The sequence below is a fragment of the Pygocentrus nattereri genome, chromosome 30 (genome assembly GCF_015220715.1).
Source record: "Pygocentrus nattereri isolate fPygNat1 chromosome 30, fPygNat1.pri, whole genome shotgun sequence".
NCBI classification, from domain to species: domain Eukaryota; kingdom Metazoa; phylum Chordata; class Actinopteri; order Characiformes; family Serrasalmidae; genus Pygocentrus; species Pygocentrus nattereri.
Window position 1 is genome coordinate 20,015,803 of NC_051240.1, and position 17,315 is coordinate 20,033,117.

The following is a 17,315-nucleotide window of genomic DNA, read 5'->3' on the forward strand; positions in this document are numbered from 1 at the left end:
GTGTGTGTGTGTGTGTCTGTGTGTGTGTATTTGTATGTGTGTATGTGTATGTGTGTGCATGTCTGTGCATATATGTGTGTGTGTGTGTGTGTGTGTGTATTTGTATGTGTGTATGTGTATGTGTGTGCATGTCTGTGCATATATGTGTGTGTGTGTGTGTGTGTGTGTGTGTGTGTGTATGAAAACCGCTGACGGAAATGTGTTGCAGCCTTTTTTCCATCACTCCAGCTGTTTTCTAAACTGCCCGCACACAATGCTACTATTTCTCAACTGGCCAGATGGCGTTAGTGTGTCAGCTTTAAAATCCTGTTTGATATACAGCTGGTTCTTCAGCCAAAAGTGATGGGAATCGTGTCTGCATTGACTTAATAAAGTAACCTGGAATAAAAACTTCCCAGGAGTTGCTGCACTTGTGCTCTTCTCAGCTGCAGAGCTCTGGAGTGTGGTGTGCAGAGTGTTTGTGTTCAGTGTTACCTACAGCGCCCGCACATCTCTCTGGAATTCAGCGCTTTATTTTGAAGGTCAAAGGTTGTGGGCTGCCCCGCCCATGTCTGTGGTGTTTGGCGGCGGTTCCCGCTGACGGACAGGAAAGCGTGTGATTTAACATCCCGCCTTTTTCCCCCTTTCTCCCAGATAGCAGCGGCAGTGCCCAGCAGAGCTGCAGCGGCACCACAGCAGAACAATGACAGGAAACTGCAAATGATGAAAATGTACTCACTCCATCCATCAGACACACCTCAGAGAGAGAGAGAGAGAGAGAGAGAGAGAGAGAGTGAGAGAGAGAGAGGATGAAAGGAAAGAGGGATGGAGAAACAGAGAGAAAGACAGAAATTGAGAGAGGCTAGGAATAAGAAAGAGAGGATGAAAGCGGGAACAAAGAAAGAGAGAGATTGAGATAGACTACAAGCAAAACAAAGAGACAGAGAGAGAAAGAGAGAGATAGTCTAAGAGCAAAAGAACGAAAGAGTGAGCTAGAAGTAGACAGAGAAGGAGGGAGAAAATAAAGAGGGAGACAAAATGAAGGGGAAAGAAAGAAAGACAACGAGAGAGACAGAAGGAGAAAGAAGGACGGATGGAAGAAGAGAGAGTGAGAGACAGAGATGAGAAAGAGTGAGAAAGTGAGATAGAGGGAAAGAGAGAAAGGAAAAGGGAGTGAGAGTACGGAGCCCCACTGTCGACATCCTGTATAAATAAAAATAATGTGTGGCCACGACTTAGTAAGGCATGAGAATGAGATGACTAAGTCGTGGCCATGACTTAGTAAAGCATGGGAACAAGCTCCTAATGCATGACCACAACTTAGTAAGCCGTGATCTCGTCCCCATGCCTTACTAAGTCATGGCCACGAGTTAATCATCTCATTCCCACACCTTGCTAAGTTGTGGCCACACATTAGGATTTCGTTCCCCATGCGTTATTTTTATTTTTACAGGATGGTGATGTCCGGGCTCCGTAAGAAAGAGTGAGATAGATGGAAAAAGAGAGAAAGTGAGAGAGAATGACAGAACTAGAAAAACATAGGATGAGAGAGCGATATAGATAAAAAGACAGATGAAGAGAGAGCGAAAGAAAATAAAACAGGAAAAGAGATGGGGAGAATTAATGAGAGAGAAAGAAAAAAAGAAAGAAAAAGAGAACGAGAGGACGAGAAGTGAGAGAATGAGATAGAGAGAGGAAAACAGAAGAAAAAGAATGAGAGAGAGAAAAAAGGAGGGAGACAGAGAGAGGAAGACATGAGAGAGCGGGAGAGAGAGAGAGAGAGTGAAAGGGAGAGAGGGGAGAGAGAGAGAGAAAGAAAGAAAGGAGAGAGAGATAGAGAGAGGGAGAGAGAGAGAAAGAAAGAAAGGAGAGAGAGAAAGAGACAGGGAGAGTGATAGAGACAGGGAAAGAGAGATAGAGAGAGAGAGAGAGAGAAAGGAAGGAGAGAGAGATAGAGACAGGGAGAGAGAGTAAGAAAGAAAGAAAGAAAGATAGAAAGAAAGGAGAAAGAGATAGAGAGAGGGAGAGAGAGAGAGAGAAAAGAAGGAGAGAGAGAGAGAGAGAGGGAGAGAGAGAGAGAGAGAGAGAGAGAGAGAGAGAGAGAGAAAGGAAGGCGAGAGAGATAGAGAGAGAGAGAGTGAAGGGAGAGAGGGGAGAGAGAGAGAGAAAGAAAGAAAGGCGAGAGAGATAGAGGGAGAGAGAGAGAGAGAGGGAGAGAGAGAGAGAGAGAGAGAGAGAGAGAGAGAGAGAGAGAGAGAGAGAGAGAGAGAGAGAGAGAGAGAGAGAGAGAGAGAGAGAAAGGAAGGCGAGAGAGATAGAGGGAGAGAGAGAGAGAGAGAGAGAGAGAGAGAGGGAGAGAGAGAGAGAGAGAGAGAGAGAGAGAGAAAGGAAGGAGAGAGAGATAGAGAGAGGGAGAGAGAGAGAGAGAGAGAGAGAGAGAGAGGGAGAGAGAGAGAGAGAGAGAGAGAGAGAGAGAGAAAGGAAGGAGAGAGAGATAGAGAGAGGGAGAGAGAGAGAGAGAGAGAGAGCGAGAGAGAGAGAGAAAGGAAGGAGAGAGAGAGAGAGAGGGAGAGAGCAGTAGCTACAGAAGGCCAGAGACACAGGCGTGTTCTTAAACACAGAACAACAGAGAGTGAGTGAGGATGAGCGGAGGATGAAGTGTAGATGGAGGAGTGGAGGTAGAGGGAGGAGAGCGCTTCTCAGTGTCCACACTGCCCTGACACTTCCTGGGATGAGCTCTTCCTGTTCTCAGTGTTCCATGTCCAAGTTCCTGTGTGTTGCCAGCAGAGCAGGAAGACTCTCCCTAAACACGACCATCCAAACAATCACAGATCACACATCCCAACTCTGCAGAACCTCAGTACAAATATATACACAAAAGATGGTTCCTCACGGGTTCTTCAGCAAATACATGTAACCATTAACACTCAGAGAAGCATTTTCATGCTTAAAGGATTCTTTACATGGTGAAATGGTTCTTCAGATTGATGGAGAATGTATGTTCTACACACAACCATCGTCTTTACTAAAGAACCCTTGAAGAACCTTCTTTTTTAAGAATGTACTATACAGAAGTTTATATTTACACTTTTCAATGATGTTGTGGTGCCAGTGTAAAGTAACAAGCTGGAAAAATTGCACTTTAAAGGTGAATGCTCTTTTATTGAACAGGCAGTGAGGGAGAACCGCCACTCAGCGCTGCTGAGATGGCCGAGACAGCAGGCAGGTCACTTCTAGCCACATTTACTTTACACACACTTTAAGGCACTAACATTGACACTACTGCCCCACAGTCCAGCACAGTGAAGCATGAGCAACACATTCAAGGATTCAAGGGTTCAAGGATTCAAGGAGATTTTATTGTCATTCGCATCACATGGTACATGAGGTGGAACGAAATTAAGATCTCATGGTCCAGTTTACACCCAAGAGCTGTTATTAAAATAGATAAATAAATAGAAAGTACACAAGAGAGGGAGAGTAGGAGAGTAGGCAGTTAGCAGCAATATGAAGTCCAGAGTGCAAGTTTGCTATAGCAGCATGATATTGACTTAGAGCAGTGGATAAAGTGTCTAGATAAAGTGTTTCAGTGCGGTTTAAAGTGACAGTGCCTGTAACAGTACTTGTTCTTGTAAGTGTCAGTGCAGTGTGTTCAGTTGGAATTTAAGAGCCTTACAGCTTCTGGTATGAAGCTGTTTCTGAGTCTGGTTGTTTTGCACTTGATGCTCCGCAGCCTCCTGCCTGAGGGGAGCGGGACAAAAAGTGCGTGTGCTGGGTGGGTGGGATCCTTCCTGATGCAGGTAGCCCTTTTCCTGCATCTGGAGGTGTAAATGTCTGTGGTGCTGGGGAGGCTGACTCCAGCAATCCTCTGTGCAGCCTTCACCACCCTCTGCAGTGCTTTCCTATCTGCAGCAGAGCAGCTTCCATGCCACACGTTGATGCTGGAGCACACGACGCTCTCCACCACACATCTGTAGAAGGAGGTGAGGACTGCCCTCCCGAGTCCAGCTCGTCTCAGCCTCCTGAGGAAGTAAAGCACCATCAGCACCTCATTAAGCCAACAAAGACTTATTTACAAGAAATCCTGCTTCTCATGTGAGCGCAGCGCCTCCTGAGAGCCTCTTTACACGGCTCCATTGGCAGCGCAAGCCAGTGGCGGGATGCCGCCGTATTAAACCAAGTTGCAGATAAGTGTCTAAAATGATTCTAATGTTAGTCTTAGAGTTACTTCACAAGCTTCAAATAATTAATAAAACACGACTGGAAGCTGTAAATATAAGTTAAATATAAGAAGAAATACAGTATGCAAAGCATCGAAAATGAGGCTGAAATAAAAGTAACGTCTGGAATGGCTTTTATTTCAAAAGGTGATCAAACCTCAAGGCAGATAAATATTTCAGGATATTATTACAGACATTCCTGAAATATGAAATAGAGCATCCTTACATACCCTTTGGCAAATAGCTGATAATATTTAAATCCCCATGATTATTGTACTGTATATAAAGTAAAACAAGTTATTATGTTTGTTGAATGGTTTAGGCTGTATAATAAGTTGCTTATCTGGTCAGTGAGCATTTGCAAATCAATTCCTCTCTTCAAAATAAGAAAATATTGTTACTCTTGATGTATTTATATATATTTGGATCTATTAGAATTATATATATGTATATATATATATATATATAGTGTTTTTACAAGTAAAACATAATCATTACTGAGATAAATGTTCTAAAACAATTCGCTTAAGACTTTTGCACACTACTTTATAAATACAGCACTGTGCAAAATTTGCCCCCCCCAGTCAAATCACATCTTTTGTTGATTGTGAAAATAGGAACACGTCCTCTACAGAGATCACAGTGAATTTCAGGACAGTGAATTTCAGGACAGTGAATTTCAGTACAGTGAATTTCAGGACAGTGAATTTCAGGACAGTGAATTTCAGTACAGTGAATTTCAGGACAGTGAATTTCAGTACAGTGAATTTCAGGACAGTGAATTTCAGTACAGTGAATTTCAGGACAGTGAATTTCAGTACAGTGAATTTCAGCACACAGTGACAGTTCACTCTTTATTACCGATTACTTAACATACTGGAAAAGTTATGGTACATTTTATCATTTGTTTTTTCATGTTAAACTGAACAAATTAATACAAATTGTTCCCTAAAATTAGCATACAATGTCATATTTATGTTTGTGGTGTGTTGGAACCTGGAAAACTGGGAAAAAATTATGTGCTAATAACTTTATATAAATCAATGATTACATAACATGTAAATTAGTTCAATGTATCTACATTTGACAGTGAACTCATTGTCAACACTTATTTAACACTTATTTAATTCAATACAAATTCTTCACTTAAATTAGCATAAAATGTCATACTTAAGTTTATTTCCTGTCAGAACTTGGAAAACATTTTATAAAAATGAATGATTAAGTAAAATGTAACTATGTTATTAATTACAAACCTACTTTACAAATATTACAAGTTATATATACATGGACACACACACACACACACACACACACACACACACACACACACACACACACACACACACATATATATATATATATATATAATGTAGATCTGTAAATAATTATGTACTTTTTTAAAATCATATTTTACATTTGATTTAATCATTAATGTGTTTGTGACTGTGTGTTCATCAAAGCATCTCCCCGTATCTCTTCATACAAACTCAAATGTGGCGCCAATTAAAAGTTTCACAACTTTCGAGACAGGCTTGCGCCGTAACTTCTCTGCTTGCGCTTGTGGGCGAGAGCGACGAGTGGGAAATAATATAATGTCACAGTTGTGCCCTGTAAGGGTTAATAATCACAGCCTGTTAACAAATAGTACCACTTAGCCCTCTGAAACACCCTGTACCCTTCCTTTTTGGCAATGGGGTAAATGTTTTATGTCCCTCATTCATTTGTTTGACCTCTTTCTGACTCCAAAGCAGCATTTCTGCACCACATTGTCCGTGAAACCATCTGTGAAGCCATCTGTGGAAAAGGATCCTCCGTGGTAACGTGATAAAACCAGCCCTTCGCTTCCTGAGCAGCGAGAAACTCCATTAGACATGCAGCAGGAATCTCTGTCAGAAACTGACCTGCCCAGCACTTCCTGACATTCGGCCATCTTGAGTCAGCGCGGCCACTCGGGTGTCTGCGCAGGGTCCGTCCCGTAACCTGGAGACGCCCTTTCCCCTCGCTTGCGGAGTCCGTTCATTGTTCTCTTTAGTGGGGGGATCCTGGTCTTGGCCACGGCTGTGGCGCGAGTCTTGACTTGTGTGTTTCCAGATGTGTGATGTGTGTTTGCTTTGCTCCAGTTGCAGTGCTGTTTATGCCTGAATTCAGGCCCACAAACCCGGCGCCGCTGTGGCTCTTGTTTTGGATGTTCAGGTCTAGATGTCTTCGAGTGCATAGACTAAAAATGACGGCGCATGACTTTCAGTGCTTCGATAGCCTAGAAATCCCCTTGAATGGCATCTACCTTACAAGCAGTCTCGTCTTTTTAATAGTTTGAAGCGCTCCGTTTATCAGGCTATTGTATGATTTGTCAGCGGTCCAGGGCTAACCAGGCCTTTCAGAAGTGACATGAGGAAAACGCCATTTTTCTTCACTCGCCAAACAATAAGCCCGAGCACTTAGTAATCAGCCTTGTTTTAAAACAGAGCGGCGTGCCAGTTAGAACGTACAATCAGAGGAAGATTTCTTTGGAAATGACTTTCGCTGCAGATTTCCTCCACTGATAAAGACTGCACCTCTACCCTTTCACACAATGTTTCTCCTGAAGCTTCAAATAAAACTTCAAATGCAGTACGAGTAACACGCAGGCCAGATGGTTTCATGCCTATTCTGAGGATGTAAAACGGCAGAGGGAGAAGCTCCGACAACGACTCTGATCCTCAGCACGGACAGCAACTCCGTGAGATTTCAGCCAGCACTGATGCACAATCCCATCATGCAGTGTGGACACAGCTTCCTTCACAGCTCTACAGTTAGTGACCAATTCGGAGCACGTTCATATAAACACACCTACCTTTAACGGTGATTTATTGCTCTCAAGGTTATTGTATCATGCAAAACAGGTTCTGAACTCCTTGGGGAACCAAGCAAAATTCTGCAAATGGGGTCCTCCTCCCTGACCCATGAGCCATGTAAACCATTTTTAATCGCCACACAGCCACAACTGACACCGCAGAGCGCCCACTACGATCCTCCCTCCTTAAAAACACTTTGCTCCATCTGACAGTCTAAGGATACGTAGATTTATCACACTTTTATAAATGTTATCAGCTGCAACAGGCCTACTTAAACCAGGCCCCCCAGATTTCCTTCTATACAATTTCAAATTTAAAATACTATTTGTGCTGCGGCTTGGCTGAATACTTGATAATCTGTACTTGGTTATTATTTAGTGAGAGATGTGCATCCATATTGCCTAGTATGCCCAGCTAATCAACATATTAAATTCAGTATTTAATCAATTGGCCGGGGTCGGCAACATTTTACTGCCCTGTTGCGGCTCCACAGCAGAATTTGATTTGTTGGTAATAATAAAATAATCCTCCTTTACAGTAAAATAAAGCTCTGCTGATCCTTCAACTCAGTTTAACAGTAAATGGTCTTAAACGCTGGAGTTAATGTAGAGCTGCTAATTCACCCTTTAACCCTGAAGTTTACTGCCCATACTGCTGGTCACCAGAGCAACTAGCTAACAAAAAGATAAAACATTTGAGATGAACATTGATAATTTGGCGATGAATGGACCTATTTGCATTTATAATCTCTCCAGCTGGTTTTTTAATATGTTTCATCTGCAACGAGAAACTGTCAAAAACGCTTTTTTACAGGGCTGAAATCTTCGTAACATTTACGTTGCCCACCTCTGCAATGGTCCGTGTCAGTCCATAGCTTTCCATTTTGCATTAGTCCAGATTTGTAACTGAACCTTGACTTAGAGATTAGATAATCGCTGTCTTATTTTAAAATGATGCCTATGAGCAGTGGACCATCATGGCCATATCTTGTCTGGACTGGACTGGTCTCTACGAGTTTGTGGCTGCAAAATGTAATTTACATTTAGTGCATGTGCATATTAGCAAGTTTATGTGCAATGCATTGGTCTTCTCTGAGCTGGAAATTGTAAATTAGTGGCCAAAAAGTACTTATGAAAAGTAAACAGTGCTATTTTATGTTTATTATTATACAGCAAAGAGTTTAACAACCGTCAGCAGCACATCTTCCATCAGTCTGAAGAACCCTGTAATAAGGGTGGTAGAAACAAATTGTAAAGCATCAGAAATGTACTAATCATGTCCATGCAGTGGGTTAGAGCGAATACAGTGTACCAGCTTAAAAAAGATGGTTCTTCAAGAGTTCTTTAGCATAGGGAACCATGAGTTCTATATAGATCCATTTAATGCTGAAATTCATTTCATGATTAAATGGTTCTTCAGATTCATGGAGAATGTGTTGTATGTTTTTTTTTAATAGAAAATAGATCTATGGCACCAAAAGGGTTGGTTTTTCAAGCTTGACATAAAAATAATAAAACAACCCTTTTTGGTGCTATATTGGACCAGTTTCAAAAGGTTCTACATAGAACCATACACAACAAATTCTCCATCAATTTGAAGAATCATTTCACCATGTGAAGAATTTAAGTATGAACCACTCAAGCTGTCTTTTTAACAGTGCAGGGCTGTGGAGTGATGGTAGAAAATGCACTTCTGACTCTTTGAGGGCACAAAAAGCAAAGACATCATGTGCAACACTAGCATAGGCAGGTCATATGGAACATCTCAAAGATCATTTTTCTGTTAAAACGTGATCTGGATATCTCATATAAATGAATGCACCACCGTCACTGAGAGCTAATAAAACTCTCATAAGGAGAACCTGCTGCACATACTGCACTTTCTGCATACCTTATTGCGCATCTTGCACATCTGGACACTCCACACTAGACACTTTATTTTGGTACCAATATCTGCAGATTTTTATTTATTCAGTACTGTCGTTATATGCTGTCACCTGTGCCTCCTTGTACAGTCATTATTGCACTGCGTGTTTCATCTCAGGTTATAGATATTGTTCCAGATTATTGTATTTTTTCTATTTGTATAAATGCCTGGAGACAGGATCTTTTTATATTTATTCTTTTTATATTTATTCTTTAATCTGTTAACACCCTTATTACTATTACTGTCCTGTGTTGTGTGTCTGCTACTGGCTGCTAAATGTCCTTCGGGATCAATAAAGTATCTGTCTGTCTGTCTGTCTATCTATCTATAGAATGCATCTTTGCTAGTACAATACAATACAATACAATACAATACACTACAATACAGTACAATACAATACAATACAATACAATACATTACAATACAGTACAATACAATACAATGCAGTACGTACAATACAATACAATACAATACAGTACAATACACTACAATGCAGTACAATACAGTACAATACAGCACAATACAATACAGTACAATACAATACAATACATTACAATACATTACAATACAGTACAATACAGTACAATACAATACAATGCAGTACAATACAATACAATACATTACAATACAATACAATACATTACAATACAGTACAATACAATACAATACAATACAATACATTACAATACAGTACAATACAATACAATACAATACAATACAATACAATACAATACATTACAATACAATACAATACAATACAATACAATACAATACAATACATTACAATACAGTACAATACAATATAAGCAGTGTACTGGTCCCCATTTTTAAGAACAAGGGTGATGTGCAGAGCTGCAGTAACTACAGAGGTATAAAGTTGATGAGCCACACCATGAAGGTATGGGAAAGAGTTGTTGAAGCAAGGCAAAGGCGAGAGGTTCAGATCAGTGAGCAGCAGTTTGGTTTCCTGCCCAGAAAGAGCACCACAGATGCAATTTTTGCATTGAGAGTGTTGCTAGAGAAGTACAGAGAAGGTCAGAAGGAGCTGCATTGTGTCTTTGTGGATCTAGAGAAGGCAGATGATAGGGTGCCAAGAGAGGAACTGTGGTACTGTATGAGGAAGTCAGGTGTAGCTGAAAAGTATGTTAGGGTGGTGCAGGACATGTATGAGGATAGTGAGACAGTGGTGAGGTGTGCAGTTGGAGTGACAAATGGTTTCAAGGTGAAGGTGGGGTTACATCAGGGATCAGCTTTGAGCCCCTTCTTGTTTGCAATGGTGATGGACAGGTTGACAGATCAGGCAGGAGGCTCCATGGACCATGATGTTTGCAGATGACATTGTAATCTGTGGTGAGAGTAGAGAGCAGGTGGAAGAGAATCTGGAGAGGTGGAGGTTTGCACTGGAGAGGAGAGGAATGAAGGTCAGTAGAGACGAGAGGGAGGCAGGTGGAAAGGTGAAGATGCAAGGAGTAGAGGTTGTAAAGGTGGATGACTTCAAATATCTTGGGTCAACCATCCAGAGCAATGGACAGTGTAGAAAAGAGGTGAAGAAGAGGGTGCAGGCAGGATGGAGTGGGTGGAGACGGGTGTCAGGGCTGATGTGTGACAGAAGGATAGCAGCAAGAGTGAAAGGGAAGGTCTACAAGACAGCAGTGCGTCCTGCTATGATGTTTGGTTTGGAGACTGTGGCTCTGTCTAAAAGACAGGAGGCTGAGCTGGAGGTGGCGGAGATGAAGATGCTGAGATTTTCGTTGGGAGTGACGAGGCTGGACAAGATTAGAAATGAGCAGATCAGAGGGACGGTGAAGGTGGAGCAGTTTGGAGATAAAGCCAGAGAGGCCAGGTTGAGATGGTTTGGGCATGTGTTGTGGAGGAATAGTGGAGATATTGGGCAAAGAATGTTGGAGATGGAGCTGCCGGGTAGAAGGAGAAGAGGTAGACCTCAGAGAAGGTTTATGGATGTAGTGAAGGTGGACATGGAGATGGTTGGTGTGAAAGTAGAGGAGGCAGTGGATAGGGCAAGATGGAGGCAGATGATCGTGGCGACCCCTAAAGGGAGCAGCTGAAAGAAGAAGAAGACAATACAATACAACACAATACAATATAATACAATACAATACAATACAGTACAATACAATACAACACAATACAATATAATACAATACAATACAGTACAATACAATACAATACAATACAGTACAATACAATACAATACAATACAATACAATACAATACAATACAGTACAATACAATACAATACAATACAATACAATACAGTACAATACAGTACAATAAAATACAATACAATATAATACAAAACAATAAAATACAATACAAAAGTGCAGAACAATACATTACAATGAATACTTAACTCAGCGCTCATTTAATATTTAATGGATAGATATCAGTTGTTTTGTATTTACCTGATATTTGAAATGACACAGTTAAGCTGACATGTTTGCAGGAAATCCAACAATTTTTTAAAACCTTGAAACGCAAACAAGGCCACCCAGGTCACTCATGTCAATGACCATATGTTCGTTCCAATGACATCAGAGCTGAGAGGAACGCCTCCTGTCGATGTTGACTCACAGTTCAAGCCAATAAGTGTGCGTCATGATGCTGTTGGGTAATGTACTCCAAAACGACGCAAGACTGTGTTTTCCAGCTTCCATATAAAAAGCTTGTGGTTGAACTGTGGGACTTCCTGGTATGTGCGATACGGCACTTGCAAGAAATCAAAGTGTGAGTCTGGTAATTAGGACCAGAACTAATAGGCCTAAATGGGGCTAATATATAACATGGATTCACAGTCACATAATGGGCAAAATGCTGTGGAATAATAAGCCACAAGAATTTTGCAGAACAATAAAACTCCCAAAGAACACAATATAATGGCTTTATAAGGGAAACATTTTGCACTGTTTAGCTTTGTTTGCTTGTAAGTTTTTTTATATTCTTTCATTGCCATCTACAGTACCGGTCTGAAGTTCTCGTTAAGAAAGCCTTTTCTTACTGGGTTTCTTATTTTCTTTATTTTAGAATAATATTGGAATTTCAACACAATGTAAAAACGGAAGATGTGACCAAAACAGGTCAAAACAGTCCTCTGTTTCAGATTCTTCAAAGTTGCGAGCCTTTGCCCTGACTCAGCTCTCAAGCAGGCATTCTCTCAAGCAGCTTCATGAGGATCCTGGGAGGCTTTTCCAACAGGCCTGAAGAAGACACACACAGGCGGAGACCTTTTTGGCTGCTGTAAAATACTTTCTTACTCTTTCCATTCACATTTCTTTAGAGTTTACACATAGACATGTGCCGATATTCAATAATAAGGTGTATTGCAATATTCAACACATACAGTATTGCTATCACTGACACGTACCATCACTACATTTTAGTCAAACAAGTTGTAGAGATTTTTAGATACACAGAATAGCTCTGATTTCACAAGCTCCCACTACAATTCCACATCCTGTTTTCATGCTTTATTTGACACCTTGTATTGTGTTATTTGTCTAAGCATCTTCACAGCTGATGGCGAGGTCGGCCACCCAAATGTTAAGAAGACCCATTTTGTTCTTTCAATAAAAATCAAACCACCTTGGGAGCCACAATGTTTTATATTCATTTTATTGAAGTAACGTATTACCATCTCAGCTGTAAATATGTCTCAGTTAGTGCTAATGTACTTGTATAGGACATTAATTTAGGGGAAACCAAAAGCATAAAGCCTATTAATACTGTCAAAAAACAAGATTCCGATAATGAAAGTATACTGAAGTTTTTCAGCATCAGAACAAAAAAAATGCTTACACCAGAAGCCTCAACAAGTAAATATAACAACATTTGTCTTTATTGTGTCCACTCTTTGGTTTTATTATAACCTTCATTCTTTTCAGGAGATGTGCTCTCAGTTTTTCAATGAAACTTGCAGGGATATTTTTCCACACCTCCAAAGGTCAGTCTTAGAAGTTGGTTGCATTTGCTGCCTCTAGATAAGATAAGATGCGTTTATTGTCATTGCACAGTGTACAACGAAATCGAGCAGCAATACTTCCTACATACAAAACAATTAAACATGAGGCTAAAATATCTAAACATAAGGCTAAAATACATAAAGTGCAGATTTAAGGGAAAAAAACAGTATCAAAAATCTTAAATATGAAGAAAAAGGACTATAAAACTATATACTCTAAAACAGTCGATAGACAATAGACAAGAGAGGTAGCAGCTGTAGTTGCACATTCCGTGGGCAGCTTATAGCGTTATATAATATTGCACATCTAAGAATTATTGCACAGAAAGAAGACAGACTGCACTCTCGAGAACAAATGAATAATAAATAGAACAGAGTCCTATGTCCTGTGTCCTATGAAGTGTCCTCTACAATTTAAGCAAAGTTAAACACATTCAGTATTTTCTCTATATCTATTAATAATATTATGAACTCAAATTTGGTAAAATCCTGTTTTTTTCAGAGATTATCTTATATCTAATCTGCTCAGAAATATCTCCTGAAAAAAAAAATCTCCCTGAAAACTTGAATTTACTGGCTATTTTGACTAGAAATTAAATGAAAGGCGGTCTCTGATTTGTGCACAGTAAAGTATGTGTATGTATTATCTTACACATTATACATGCAGTATAGATTTTTTAAAGTAAAATTTTGTAATAATAATGTACACCATGATAAAAGGTTATTATTAGGCAATTATCATTAAATATTTATATATGTTTACATAGACACACACCTTGCCAACTTAGTCTCAAAAATGCCTTTGATATCTTACACCCTTGTGCGGTGTTGACATGTTTGGTACTCAGTGATCTGGACCCACTGCATTATTGTTTTTTAAATCAATACAGCCATTTAAATTCAGTAGCCTGTCCATGTTGTCCACCTTCACACAAACACACACACACACACACACACACACACACACACACACACACACACACACACACACACACACACACACACACACACACACACACACACACATTAACAGCAGGCCATGTAGGAGGAGAACAGAGTGAAGGACACAGCACCTCCACACTTTTACTCCCCGCGGGTTCAGCCCAACACCACATGTGTAGTATAAATGTATGGGGGGTGAACAGAGTGAAGCTCTGAAAATGGGTTATTTTATATGTTCTTGACAGAAACTGAGCAAAGGCCGAAGAATCTGATAATAATAATAAATAATAATAATAAATAATAATAATTCAGATAATTGTTTCTGAACACAACACAAGGGTTACTAATGTCTTTAGACCCAAATGACTTTAGGATGGTGAACAACATACATTCAGCCAATGTACATTTTGACTAGTGAAAGTTGACTAGTATTATCTCTGTGTAGCTGTTGTGGGATTATTGTGCGACTGTGTTCCCGTAAGTCTTTCCCAAAGGACTTCCAGCTTCAGTGGTCGCATCGGTGTCCTGGAAATCATGAAACCTCCAATACAACTAAAATATCCCTATTGTCCTTTTAAACTCATCATTTCCAAGTACAATATGAAGCTTAGCTCTGGAATGCGCGAGTGTCGTCCTGTCCAGCATTCAGGATCCAGCTCAATGGCATCCGCAGGATGGTGAACATCGGGGGAAATATGAGCCAAAGTATTATCTTCTGCCTAGATAATGTTAGTTTTACAGTAATGCGTTACTGGACTCACTTGCTAGGCTTTGAAAGAGCTGAAAACACAGCGAACAGCACTAGACAGGGCAACAGTTCAAGTGATATAATTGTAGAAGTGGGAAATGGCTCGGTCTCGTGCCAGCAGATTTGATTAAAGAAGGGAATGGAGCTGTGTTCTGTTGTGTTGATGCTAAGCAGACCACAAACAACATTCAGTTCCTGGCCTGAAGGCCTCTTTGTTGTTGCTGTGATGGGTTAAGCCGAAGAGTCTGTTTCAAAGCCTTTTAAACGTCATCTCCACATTTTCTTGTCCTTTTTCCACCACTATTGGAGAAATTCATTGCTTTTGACCTAAACTGTTCATTTCAAAAGTAAGATGCTGGCATAAAAACGATGAAAGAGCACAATTTGTGCAGTCTAAACGAGATCTGAAGCCCATGGCGCCCCAGTTTTGTCATTTCTCAGGCCCTCCTGTGTGTAATTCATCTTAAAGCTGGTGAAAGGGGAGGGAGCCTCCTTCCCTTTTGGCATTTTCATTACCGCATATGGAACCAATGCAGAGGGATCACAACAACCAGATGCTCGGCTTGTAGCGAACTCTGAAATTGATTGTAATTTCACACAAAAAATATTTTCAAACGCACTCGGGCGGGTGCACACAAGCTCGTACCTACATGCGCACACACACACACACACACGCATGAATTCTGGTGTCAGCAAGAGTGTGTGGCAGCACCAAATCTGAGGCTTCTTCCTGTGCTGTTCCCGCAGGCAGAAGCACATGTCAGCTGTGGGCTGTTTACTTCTGCATCTCCATTTTCCATCGTGTGTGTTCTTGTATGTGTGTGTGTGTGTGTGTCTATGTGTGTGTGAGGAAGTGACACATCCTGTTGGACTAAAGCTACCACCGGCAGTCACATATCACTTAACAGCATGACCTTCACGGTATCTTTAGCAACCTGGCAAGATGAACGAAGCACCATCAGCGACATTTGTTTCCCAAAAAGGTACAATAAAGCAAGCCATGCGTTCTGAAGTGATTCAAAATGAGCAACATTCCTAATGTCTCACCAGTCTCGTCAAACTAGACAGGTACGAAGAACGTCTGGGGAAAACTGTGAGAAAGTCCAGGCTAAATGTGGGTGGGAACGGATACTCATTAGCATAGACAAACTGAGAGTGAAATTTCTAAACCCATCCAACACCTAAAAGTAGGGGGGGGGGGGGCGATTGTACGCTCATTTACATCGTCTGATGGACAACAAGCTTTTCCGTTAGCCCATCTCTGTAATGTAAGTTAGCGTAGCTGAACTCTGCCCCCCACACACATACACAAAAAAATGTGTATTGTGTGTGTGGAGAACACATGATGTGGTAAAAATAGACAGTAGAAAAAATAGATTATACAATGGCTTTCAATGAAATCACTGGGCAACTAATAAACATTGATAATGGATTACCAACAGCTGTTTGTGGCCTCTGTTGTTCACAGTCGCAATGAAAGTAGAAGTTTGTAAAAAATACAAACACTTGGAATTCATATATGCAGCATGCAAATGCAAACAAACAACAATAATGCTAAAAAAAACCCAGAACTGCACGTATAAATACCACTGAGCAGCAGGGTTGGCTTTGCCACTCCAATCAGCTGCTGACAGAACAAGCTGGTCTGAAGTGTGTGTCTCCATCTGTCTTGGCTGAAGATTGTTTATGGTTGAAACCGCTTGAAGCTATTTTATCATCCATTTCTGTGCTGGCGTCCCCTTAGCATTTAAAAAACAAACTTGTTCTTCCATTATGGAAAGTAATGGACATAAACATTATACAACAAGACCAAGTTTTGTGTTTTAAACATCAAGTTGTGAAAAGATGGCCAGGCACGATAGACTAAACGTTAACAATACCCTCTTGGCAAACGGGCCGAGGCATCTCGCTGCTGCTGAGTTAATGTCTTCAAACAAGCAGGGGTGTAGCTAGAACTTTGATGCGGTGGCCAGGTAAGACCCAGAGATTTTATTGGGGTGACACACTGTTAAGAAAATGAATAAATCAATTAAAAAACATTGATTTTAAAAAATAGTGTTACTGCAGTTTAATATAAATTAATATGTTGCTTTTTCTCTATCAAACATTATATCATACAACTATTGCTGAATGTAAACTGAACAATAAAACTGTATTGATGTAACACATTTGAGTAATTCATGAGGAAACTGCCTTTAAGTCAAGTAAATGTATCACTGTTTTTTAAAATGTTCATAAACGGGTCTATAGACATATAGATAGGCCATAGAAGTTTATGAAGAAGTGTATGAGCCTAATGATAAGAAAGCTAGCCAGACAGCACTGTATAAGCTAGCATGTGTATTCAACTGTAAAAGGACATTTTCTAGCATGATCAGTGATAATACCCTGATAGCGCGCATATATCGGTCCGCTGGCTTGATAAAGTCGGCACCCCACTGACTGCTTGCCACTGCTGGTCCACCCACGGAGCACCCAGATTACTGTCCTGCATTCAAGTTTTAACTAGTTTTTAATCTCTCCAAACAGATTTTAAATGCACAGAGACTTTTATTTTGGAAAACAAACTTGGACAAATATTACAAACAAATGTGAGGAAAAAAACATGACTACGCCTCATATAACATGATTTTTATAGAAAGTGTTGTTGCTGACTGTGTACTAGATCAAAATGATCTACTTAACTC